Raw genomic sequence first — 12,490 nt, 5'->3', positions numbered from 1 at the left:
TTTTTGGCACAATGAATGAAAAACTTATTCTCCATATCCGTTGGTAATCCAGTAGGTGAGAATTGGTATCTCAGAGCAGTTATTTTGCATTTCTCTTATTGTGAGTGAAGCTGAACATCTTATATTTTTAAAGACAAGTTGTATTTTTCTCTTTCTGGTCTATTAATATGTTTTTTCTCTTTGGTTGTTGATCATTTTCTTTTTGATTTGTTGGAGCTTTCATAGGTGCCCCTCATTCACTAGGCTTTTGTGATATGAGTTGGGCTAGTTCTCCCCCCTCCCCCAGGTTAGTCTTTGCTTATGGGGCTTTTTACCATGCAGAAGTTATTTATTTTTATTTAGGTGAATTTATTAATCTTGTCTTTCATTTTGAACCATTAGTTAGAAAGGCCTTCCCTACTCCAAAGTTAGTAAAGGAATTCTTTCACATTTTCCTCTAGTGTTTTTATGGTTTCTTTTTTTTTTTACAGTTTAATCTTTGATACATTTGGAATGTATCCAGGTAATACAGTGTGAGGTATGGATCCAACTTTATTTTTTCCTAGATGCTAAAATGCTACCATTTGTCCCATCACCATTTATTGAACAGTTCATCTTTCTTCACTGATTTGAAATGCCATCTTTGTTAGAGTCTAAATTTGATGTGTATTTAAAATATTCTGACTAAATTGTGTTCCAAAATTGATTTGTAAATTATTTTGGAACCTGGAATGCATTTTCCTATTGAAATGCTAATTATATTTCTAGACTAGTTAAAAAAAAAAAAACCAGTGTACCTGATGGTACAATATTGATAGTAACTGTTCTTTTTTCTTTCTTTCTTTCTTCTTCTTTTTTTTTTTTTTTTTGTTTGTAATAACTATTTTTAAATATCTGACACCCCTTTTTCATGCTGGGAAATATGTTACAAGTTTTAGTTTAGATTTTCTTTTCTTGGTGATCAAGATGAGCAGTTTCTCAATGCAGCTTCTAATTTTCTCAGTCTCATCTGCTGTATATAGTTCTCAGTTGTTAAGGTAAGTAAATACTTAAAAAGCTTAACAGGTTCGTGTGTGAAAAGTGGGGTTGGGGTATTACAGGCAGAAGGAGAAGCAAATGATAAAAGACACAAGTATATCAAAGAATTGAAAATAATTTGGAATTAGACTATAAAGTTTGAATGGCAGGCCTTCTGAGAGGTGAAACTAACGATATAGGCAAAGTTGTTACTCCTTCCCCTCCCCCCTGCTCATCTGCTTTGTGTCCCTTTCTTCTTACCCCACCCCTCTTGGCAGTTATAAAAATACCTCATACTGTTGTATACTTCCTTCATGAGGCATATATTTGTTTTTTTTTTTCTTTTTTTGTGATATTGACAGCTCTTGATGGGTATCTGGACCATTATTTTAGTGGTTGAGTAAATTGTGGCATTCTGTCATTAGATATTAGCAGGATTATTTCTATAAAGAGAACCAATTCCTTATCAACTATTCCATTACTGTAAAGTGCAGTTTGTGAAGGAAGGACAGGATATTTTACTCTTTTTTCTTAAAATTGAGGTAAAATTCGTATAGTATAACATTTTAACGAACTTAAGATACACAGTTCAGTGACATTTTCTACTTTTCACCTGTTGTACAGCTACCACTTCTGTTAATTTCCATAACATTTTTATTACATAACTTAAAGTATGGTTTCATAAACAGAAACTGTACATTCTGCCTTCTACTTTTTCTCCCCCAGCCCTTGGCAAGCAGCAGTCTGCTTTTTGTCTTTATGGATTTTCTTATTCTGTATATTTTACATAACTATAATAATCACACAGTGTATGACCTTTTGAGTCTCGTTTCTTTCTTGGCATAACATTTTTCAGGTGCATCAGTATTGCAGCCTGTATTAGTACTTCAGTCCTCTTTCTGGCTGAATAATTAACTCCTCTGTGTGTGTGTGTGTGTGTGTGTGTGTGTGTGTGTGAGAGAGAGAGAGAGAGAGAGAGAGAGAGAAAGAGAGAGAGAGAGATTGCTCATGTTGGTTCTTCCAGTTTTTGGACATTTGTGTTGTTTCTACCTTTCGATTGTTGTGAGTAGTGCTGCTATGAACATGGTTGTACAAGTATCTGTTTTATCTCTTTTCAGTTTTGCGGGGATATACTAGGAGTGGCATTGATGGGTCAAATAGTGATTCTGTGTTTAACTTTTTGAGGAACCACCAAACTTTTTCATAGTGGCTATACCATTTTTACATTCCCACAAGCAGTGTATGAAAGATCCAGTTCCTTTTCATTTTCACCAACACCACTTCTCAAGTTGGCTTCTCTGTTCAGTCTCCTTTTTTTTTTCTTTTTTAAAGAGAGAGAGTGTACATGTGGGTGAGGGGCAGAGGGAGCCCAGCGGGAAACCCAGGGAAGCCCAGCGCTGGGCTTGATGTTATGACCTGAGCCAAAATCTAGAGTTCGGACACTTAACCGGCTGAGCCACCCAGGCACCCACCCCATTTTTCTCTCTTTCTTTCTTTCTTTCTTTCTTTCTTTCTTTCTTTCTTTCTTTCTTTCTTTCTTTCTAACAAAGTACTACAGAGACTGCATAACTGTGTACAATGTAATTATCGATACTGGGTGATAGCAAAAATTCCTGCTAGTGGAATTGCTGGGTCAGATACTATGAACATCTGTAATTTCAGTGGATTTTGCCAAATTCTCCTCTGCTGAGATTGTAGTAATTTACACTCTGTTCACAATACATAAGAAGAACATGTTCTTATCATACTTACCTCAGCACTTACACAACTTATCTACGTGGGTTTTAATTTTGTATAACTCATCAGACTTGTAAGTCATATTGGCTTACCCAACACCAAATATACCTAATGAAGGAAAACTGTACACAATTGCAGTAATACAGAGACCTCCAAACTCTGATGCAAGTCTTAATGTCTTCATTGTTTTGGTTATAAAGTTGACAAGAAGCTAATGTGAATGCAGGTCATATTAGCATGGGGAAGCCACCAGATTTGGTTATCCTCAGATTGAAAATGCCAACTAGTCATGTAGCCTCTGTATTTTTAAGTGGCTGGCTATTCTGTTTTAATGTAGCTGCGGACCATAAATTATGTAAGTCATACAGTGTAGACTCCTGACAACCAAGTACAATAGGCTAAAAGAAAGAGCACGCTCAGATATGTTCTAATAACTTGTCACACCCTACAGTACTGTCATCTATCTTCAGAGTTAGTGTTGCAAGAAGTTAAACTACTGTATTTTCCTCCAGAGCCCGAAGGAAGGATTCTAAGTCCAGTTTTTAACCCTTTCCATCTATCTTTATCAAGGATATTTTTATATTTGCCAGTGTGGTAGATAAAAATTATGTCAATGTTGCTTTAACTTGTATTTGTTATTGTGAGAGTTTATCAACTTTTCGTATGCTTAAAAGATAATTTGTATTTCCTTTATGTGAAGTATTCCTTCATATTCTTACCTCAGTTTTCTCTTGGTAAATTCCTCAAGGTACATTTTTGGATTGCTGTGTATGAATTGCTGGAGTTTTTCCTACCAGATTTTTTTTTAACCATTTTTCCCCCTTAATGTTCTTTTGCATTTAATTGCCATGTTTCTATGCCTCTTCTGTTTGTAAGAATTTCTCAGTCTTGTTTTTCATTGCCTTAGCACTCTTGAGCAATACTGGCTAGGTACATGTTCAGTGCCCCCCAATCTGGGTTCACCTGGTATTTTCTCATAATTAGCTTGGGTTGATGGATTTTGGGAAAAAGTACCATAGAGGTTAAGTCTACTGCTCATGTTGTCATATCCGGGAATACAAAAAAATCCACAAGACATCACTGATGATATTATCAGGCTGTTTAATTTTTAAAAATCCCTTTGGCATTTTGATGATACTTTTCTTAAATTTGTAGATTAGCTTATGGAAAATAGACATCCTTTAAACAAATATTTATTGTTTTGCCTCCTATGTGCAGTGTTCTAGGTAGCAGTGAACAAAACAGACCAATAGGGTTTACTTACATTTTGGAAGGGGCAAGTTGGATAATAAATGAAATAGGTAAATAAAATGTACAGTTTAAATAAAATACAGTTTACCATGTATTATGGAGAAAAGTAAAGAAGAGGATGCAGAGTGAAATCTGAAATGTGCGTTTGAAAATTTAAGTAAAGTGATTGGGGAAGACTCCACTGAAGAAATGACATTTGGGGGCACCTGGGTGGCTCAGTGGGTTAAGCCTCTGCCTTCGGCTCAGGTTATGATCTCGGGGTCCTGGGATCGAGTCCCACATCAGGCTTTCTGCTCGGCAAGGAGCCTGCTTCCTTCTCTCTCTCTCTCTCTCTCTCTCTGTTTGCTTCTGTGTCTACTTGTGATCTCTCTCTGTCAAATAAATAAATAAAATCTAAAAAAAAAAAAAAAAAGACATTTGAAAAGAGACCCGAGATTAATGAATTGGAGGATGGGGTGGACATAGGTCTTGTAGGGTTTGCAAAGTCACTGTAATAACTTGGTGTTACATAGGATAAGTTCCTAAACCATTGGGGTGATTTGAGTTGAGGGATGACTTGATTAAAACAGGTGGTTTTTGTTTTTGTTTTTGTTTTTGTTTTGTTTTGTTTTTAAAACATGGTCACTGTGGCTGTTGTGTTGAAAATCAACTTCATAGTCAAGGAGAGTAAGAGCTCTCAAGTTGGGGAGGGTAAGAGGGTAAGAGCCCCTTTGTTATTCTTCAGATGGAGCTTGAGTAGTCTTGGAACATCATTCTTACATATAAATTTTAGAATTGTCATTTCTTTATTACAGTTTTCTCCAAGTATATGAAATGTGTTTAATATTGTATATTCTACTGGGTTATGAGATTTTAATAAGGTATGTGAAGCGTGTAGAGTAAGGCCTATTGCATAGTAAGCTCTATATTAGAGTTAAAAATAAAATGAAAAGAAAAACATAAAAGAACTAGTTGTATTCTTTTTTTTTTTTAAGATTTTATTTATTTGACAGCGGACGAGAGAGGAAACACAGTAGGGGGAGCGGGAGAGGGAGAAGCAAGCTTCTCACTGAGTGGGGAGACCCATGCGGGCTCAATCCCAGGACCCTGGGATCATGATCTGAGCCGAAGGCAGATGTTTAACGACTGAGCCACCCAGGCACCCCAACCAAGGCCTGTTCTTGGTAAAGTAATCAGTGATCTCCATGTGGATGAATCAGTTCTCAAGTCCCATGTTAGTTCATCTTTAGCAACATTTGACGATTTTGATCATTCTTTCTTGAATACTTCATTTTGTTGCTGGGACAGCACTCTTCTTTTCTTCGACCTTATTGATTGCCCCTTGTATTTTTCCACACTCTGCTCTTGCAGACATTGACCTCTAAATATTAGAGTGCTTCAGGGTATAGGCCTTCTGCACTTACTTCTGGAATGAACTTAACTGAGTATTATGGCTTTTAATAACATCTGTGGTATATACATTGATAGCACCCAAACATCTATATCTAACTTTTTCTTTTCTCTTGAACTCTGGATTCATAAATATCTAGTTCCTTGCCACATCATCTGCTTGTGTGATAGGTACATGAACTTAACAAGGACATTTGGTATAGACTTGTGGAATCACTATGTTGTATACCTAAAACTATGTATACATTATGTGTCAACTATATTTCAATTTAAAAAAGACACTATGGGGGGCGCCTGGGTGGCTCAGTGGGTTAAGCCTCTGCCTTCGGCTCAGGTCATGATCCCAGGGTCCTGGGATCGAGCCCCGCATCGGGCTCTCTGCTCAGCAGCGAGCCTGCTTCCCTTCCTCTCTCTCTCTCTGCCTGCCTCTCTGCCTACTTCTGATCTCTGTCTATCAAATAAATAAATAAAATCTTTAAAAAAAAAAAAAAAAGACACTATGGAAGCAAAAAACCCAACATGGATATCTAAACTCCACTTTCTCATTCCATTTGGTCACCCTGCCAATTACCCTGCCCATTTAAAGGCAGATTTACCTCTCCAAATTGTTTACAGAACTAAGTGAACCTACCCCTGCCAACCCTTCCATAATTAATTTTGTAAAAAGATTTACTTATTTATTTGAGAGAGAGTGTGTGTGGGGGTGGCGGGCAGAGAGGGAGGGAGAGAGAATCTGAAGCAGAGTCCGTGCTGAGTGCGAGCCCAACACAGGCCTCAGTCTCATGACCTTGAGATCATGACCTGAGCCAGAATGAAGAGTTGGATGCCCAACTTACTGTGCCACCCGGGCTCCCCTCCATAATTAATCTTATAACATTTGTTCCCTTTTTGTACCTTATGCAACTTTGCCCTCCTCTTGGCTATGACTTAAAGATCTTAAATCAACAACTTGATTTAACTTCTCAGAAAACTAGATAAAAAAGAAAAAGCACAAAGCAAACTGAAGGAAGGAAATAAAAGATTAGAAGGGAGATAAATAGAATAGAGAATAGAAAATCAATAGAAAAAAAAATCAGTGAAATTAAGGGTTGTTTTTTGAAAAAAAGGAACAAAATTGTTAGCTGATTTTTTTCATAGCATGGGTGTCATTTATTTTATTATTCAAGTATAGTTGACATACAGTGTTACATTAGTTTCAGTGTGTACAACATAGTGATTCAAATTCTATGTAAGTTATGCTGTACTCATCTTGAGTGTTAGCTACTGTCACCATAACTGACTATATTCCCTATGCTGTACCCTTTATTCTTGTGAATTATTCATTCCATAACTGGAAGCCTGTATCTCCTACTCCCTTTTACCCATTTTCTCTCTTTTTCTCTGGCAGCCGTTAGTTCTCCGTGTTTATAGATCTGATTCTGCTTTTTTTTTTCTTTTTGCTTTATTCATGTTTTATTTATTTTTTATATTCCACACTGTTAGCAAAACTAAGAAAAAAGAAGTATAGAAGTGATTAAAATTAGAAATGGAAAGGGGGCACATTACAGTTGATGCCACAGAAATAAGAAGGATTATTAGAGAATTTAATAATTTGATAACAGTTGAATAACCTAGAAGAATGGATAAAGTCCTAGAAACACACAACCTACCCAGATTGAGTCATGAGGAAATAAAAATCTGAACAGACCAACAACTAGTAAGGAGATTGAGTCAGTATTAAAAAACCCAGTAAAGAAAAGTCCAGAATCAGATGGCTTCCCCAGAGAACTGATTCTCTGGAAACTCTTCCAAAAATATTGAAGAGGGGTCATTGAAGCTCATTTTATGAGGTCAAGCTTATTCTGAGAACAAAAACCAGACAAAGGCTTTATAAGAAAAGAAAACTATAGACCAGTATCCCTGATAAATATGGATGTAAAAGTCCTAAGCAAAATGCTACCAAACTGAATTCAGCAGCACCTTAAAAGGATCGTATATGATTGATTTATTGCTGGAATGTAATAGTTCAGCATATTAAACTCAATCAATGTGTAATACACCATATTATCAGAATGAAGGACAAAACCCACATGATCATTTAATTTCCATTGATGCAGCAACACCCGTTCATGATAAATGAACCTATCAAACTTGGATGGATGGAAACTACCTTAACATATATACAGAGGCCATATATGAAAAACCCATAGCTAATATCATTCTCAGTAGTTAATGACAAAACTTTCCCTCTAAGACAGGGAATATGGCAAGAATGCCTGCTTTCTTCATGACTGTTCAACATGTTAATTGGAGTCTTAGAGTACTTTGGGAAGAAAAGGACATTGAAAACACCTAGTCTGAAAAGGAAGAGGTGAAATTATCTTTGTTTGCAGATGATACGATTGTATTTGTCGCAAACCTTAAAGATTCCACAGAAAAACTTTTAGCACTAAAAAAAGCAGATTTGCAGGATACAAAATCAACATGTAAAATTAGTTGTTAGGACAGGTTCTTCAACAAATAGTGTTGGGAAAATGGGATATCCACATGCCAAAGAATGAACTTGAACTCTAATCTTACACCATATACAAATGCTAACTCATTGTAGATCAAAGATTTAGATACATAAGACTCAAAATAAAATTTCTAGAAGAAAACATGGAGAAAGCTTCATGTTCACTTTGGGCTTGGAAGTGAATTCTTGGATATGATACCAAATACATAGGCCAGAAAAGAAGAAAAGATAAAAATAGAAAAAGAAAAAATAGACAAGTGGGACCACACAAGCTTACAAACTTTTGTGCATCACAGAACCCAGTCAGTAGATTGAAAAGGCAATAGAATGGGAGATAATATATAAAGAACTCTTAGTACTCAACAACAGAAATATCGAATAACCTATTTAAAAATGGGCAAAGAGCATGGATAAACATTGCTTCAAAGATGATATGCAGATGACCAACAGGCACATGAAAAGATGTTCAACATTACTAATCAACACAGAAATGCAAATTAAAACCACAGTGACATCAGTGCACACCCATTTAGAAGAGCGACTATCAGCCCCCCTCCAAACAAAAACCACCCCAGAAGATAAGAATTTCCAAACACATTTTTATTTCCTTCTGCTTTCTTGGGAGTTGTATTTGGCTGTCTTCTAAAATTTTAAGATGGAAATTTATTTAGGTCATTAATTTGCAGGCTTTCCAGTGTATACTTTTCAAATTGTGTGTTTCTGGAGAGAAATTTAACTTACCTCTAACTTAGATATAATTTTCATTAAAATTAAACTTCCTTTTAAAAAAGATTTTATTTATTTATTTGACAGAGAGAGATCACAAGTAGGCAGAGAGGCAGGAGGGGGGTCTGGGGGGAGTAGGCTCCCTGCTGAGCAGAGATCCTGATGCAGGACTTGATCCCAGGATCCTGAGATCATGACCTGAGCCCAAGGCAGAGGTTTAACCCACTGAGCCACCAGGATTCCCTAAACTTCTTTTTTAATTACTACTTTGACCCTTTCATAATTAAGAGGTTTGTTTAATTTCCAAATACATGAGGATTTCTCTTTTTATTATCAGTTTTGAATTTAATCTTGGCAGAATACATGGTCTTTGATTTCAGTCCTATGGGATTTTAAATGAGACTTGGTTTATGGCTTGATATGGTCAGTTTTTAAAGGAATTGTATATGTGGTTTATAATCTGTAGTCTTGGATTATTGCAGTGTTTTATATATATCCATAAGGTTGTATTTGATATTTGCATTGTTATGATCATCTATAACCTTGCAGTTCTGTTGAATGCTTATTTTGTCATTTACTGAAGATATGTTAATATTTCACATTGTCATTATGTAGTCTCAGTTTTTGCCTTATGTATTTTGATGATGTTATTAGGTGCATGCACATTTAGAATTTTTTCTTTAAGAATTGGATTTCTTTAAAAAAAAAACAACATATAATGTACTATTTGCCCTAGAGGTACAGGTCTGTGAATCGTCAGGCTTACACACTTCACAGAACTCACCGTAACATATACCCTCCCCAATGTCCATAACCCAACCAACCTCTCCCTACTCCCCTCCCCCTGGCAACCCTAAATTCAGTTACTTTCTTTTTTCTTTTTTTGAAAATTTTATTTATTTATTTGACAGAGATCACAAGTAGGCAGAGAGGCAGGCAGAGAGAGAAGGGAAGCAGGCTCCCTGCTGAGCAGAGAGCCTGATGTGGGGCTCAATCCCAGGACTCTGGGATCATTAGCTGAGCCGAAGGCAGAGGTTTTAACCCACTGAGCCACTGAGGTGCCCCATGAATTCGATTTCTTATCATTGTAGAATACCACTCAAAGTCTGTTTCAGCTGATATTAACATAACTGTTAGGTTTCTACTAGCTTTTATTTTCAAATGGTGTATATTCTTTTAGTTTTAAGTTTTATGAATTCTCTTGTTAGCTGGTAAATAGTTGCTCTTTACCAGTCCAACGTTTTTGTCTGTGTATTACATTTAATGTATGTGTGTAGGTGTGTGCCTGTCTTCATTTCTGTGTGTCTGTGTATATTTGGATTTGGATTTAAATCTTACTAAATGTTTTCTATTTGTCCCTTTACTTTTTTTTAAAAGATTTTATTTTTTTGAGAGAGAGATCTTGAGTTGGGGGCAGAGGCAGCAGGAGAAGCGGACTCCCCACTGAGCTGGGAGCTGATATGGGGCTTAATTCCAGGACCCTGAGATCATGACCTGAGCTGAAGGCAGACGCTTAATGGACTGAGCCACCCAGGCGCCAGTCTTTTTACTTTTATGTTATTTTTCTCTTCATTCTTACCTTCTTTTGGATTACTTTTTAAATAATACACTTTATTTTTTAGAGCAGTTCCCAGCAGTATTGAGCAGAAGTTGGGTTTCTGTATACCCTTTGTTCCTGCACATGTATAGTCTCTTCATTATCAACATCTTTACCAGATTGGAACATTTGTTATTATTGATGAACCTTATATCATCTAAAGTCTGTTATTTGCTTTAGGGTTCTCTCTTGGTGTTGTACATTTTGTATGTTTGGACAAATTTATAGTGGCCTAAAATATCACAGAGTATTGGGGCACCTGGGTGGCTCAGTGGGTTAAAGCCTCTGCCTTCAGCTCAGGTCATGATCTCTAGGGTCCTGGGGTCGAGCCCTGCATCGGGCTCTCTGCTCAGTGGGGAGCCTGCTTCCTCCTCTCTCTGTGCCTGCCTCTGCCTACTTGTGATCTCTGTCTGTCAAATGAATAAATGAAATCTTAAAAAAAAATCACAGAGTGTTGTAATTATTTTATCATACAGTTTAGGGCATCATTTTCACTGCCCTAAAAATCCTCTCTGTTCTGCCTATTCATCCCTCCCTCTCTTCTAATCCCTGGCAACCACTGATTTTTTTTTTCCCCATAGTTTGGCATTTTCTGGAATGTCCTATATATAGCTGTAATCATACAGTATGTAGCCTTTCAGATTAATTTCTTTCACTTAAGTTTCCTCTGTGTCTTTTTATAGGTTGACAGCTCATTTATTGTTAGTGCTGGTTTCTGGTTTGTCTGGATGTACTGTACCACACTTTATTTATGTATTCACCTATAGGAGGACATGTTGGTTGCTTTTGAGTTTTGGCAGTCCTGAATAAAGCTGCTATAAACATCCATGTGCAGGTTTTTGTCTGGATATAAGTTTTTATTTCCTTTGGGTAGAGAAACAATAAGGAATACACCCTTGATCATATGGTAAGAGTATGTTTAGTTTTTTAAAGAAACCACCAAAATGTTTTCAAAGTGACTACATATTTGCACTCCCATTAGCAGTGAATGAGAATCCTTCTCATCCTTCCCAGCATTTGTTGTCAGTGGCCTGGAGTTTGGTCATTTTAATAGATGTGTAGAGGTTTCTCTTAGATAACTTTTTATCATTCTGTTCTAACCCCTCTATTAATACATGCTTTTACTTTCTTTCTTTTTTTAAGATTTATTTATTTATTTGACAGAGATCACAAGTAGGCAGAGAGGCAGACAGAGAGAGGGGGAAGCAGGCTCCCTGCTGAGCAGAGAGCCCGATGCGGGGCTCGATCCCAGGACATGGGATCACGACACAAGCCAAAGGCAGAGACCTCAACCCACTGAGCCACACAGGCGCCCCTGCTTTTACTTTCTTTATGAACCCTGTGAAACTGTTAGGGAACTGAATTCATTTTACAACTTCTGACAGACATCTTATTGGTATCATGTACTTTAATTCTCTGTTTCTTTAGAAGTTGTAATGGTTTTGTCAGATTTCTTGTGTAAGGGCTGATTTTTAAAAAATGATTAAATTTATGTAAAAGGTGTTATTTTTCATTTGAATATTTGATAGAATTTATCAGTGAAACCTTCTGGTGTTAGAGTGAAACCTTTCTGGGAATTTGCTTGATAAATTTATTTTTGAAAAGTAGGTGTAGAGATGCTCCTATGTTGTTCTTGTGTCAAGAAGTAGACTACTTCATGTAACTTGTTGAATTTGTCGGAATAATGTTGTTTGTAGTATTATTTTCCTGTTAATGTTTGTTGGATCAGTTGTGTCGGTAGTGATAACCTCATTTTTATTGTTGATACTGGTGATTTGTATTCTCAGTTTTTTGTTTTTTCCTTGACCAGTACTTATAGAACTTGTTAGTTTTGTTTACTCTTTTAGGAAAACAACATTTGGCTTCATTGATTTTTAAAGTTGTCTCCCTGTTTTCTATTTTATAGATTTCTCCTCTTATCTTTACTATTTTCTTTTAATTACTTTGTGTATATTTTGCTCTTCTTTTTAAACTTGTTATGGTAGCATATTAGGTCTTTGAATTTAGATCTTCTTTTATAATACAAGAATATAAAGATGTAAGTTGCCCTGCTAGCACCGCTTTTTCAGCATGTCACAAAATTTGGTATGTTGTATACTTACTGCCATTCAGTTCAAAATGTTTTCCAATTTCCCTTGTGATTTTATTTTTGACTTTTAAATTATTTAGGAGTATATTATTTTGCATTTATTGGTTTGTTTTTTCTAGGTATCTATTATTGGTTGCTAATTCAATTTCACTGTGGTCACTGATTACACTCCATAGAGGATTTAGTCCTTTAGAATTCACTAAGACTTATT

General features: G+C 36.2%; 1 protein-coding gene across 13 annotated transcripts in view; it reads left to right on the top strand.

Annotated features, from left to right (window-relative positions):
* MLLT10 (MLLT10 histone lysine methyltransferase DOT1L cofactor) overlaps window positions 1–12,490 on the top strand; it is a 233,834-nt gene that overhangs the window by 64,894 nt on the left and 156,450 nt on the right. The window contains exon 1 of one of the 13 annotated variants that reach the window (XM_032880847.1): window positions 498–517. The exons of the other annotated variants lie outside the window; for them this stretch is intronic. The gene's annotated coding sequence lies outside the window, so the exon portion shown is untranslated. Of the gene's footprint in view, window positions 1–497; window positions 518–12,490 lie in introns of those variants that run through there. 13 annotated transcript variants of the gene reach the window in all.

The sequence above is a fragment of the Lontra canadensis genome, unplaced genomic scaffold, assembly GCF_010015895.1.
Source record: "Lontra canadensis isolate GAN:19392208 unplaced genomic scaffold, GSC_riverotter_1.0 scaffold72, whole genome shotgun sequence".
Classification (NCBI taxonomy): domain Eukaryota; kingdom Metazoa; phylum Chordata; class Mammalia; order Carnivora; family Mustelidae; genus Lontra; species Lontra canadensis.
This window is presented reverse-complemented; position numbering and strand designations above follow the sequence as displayed.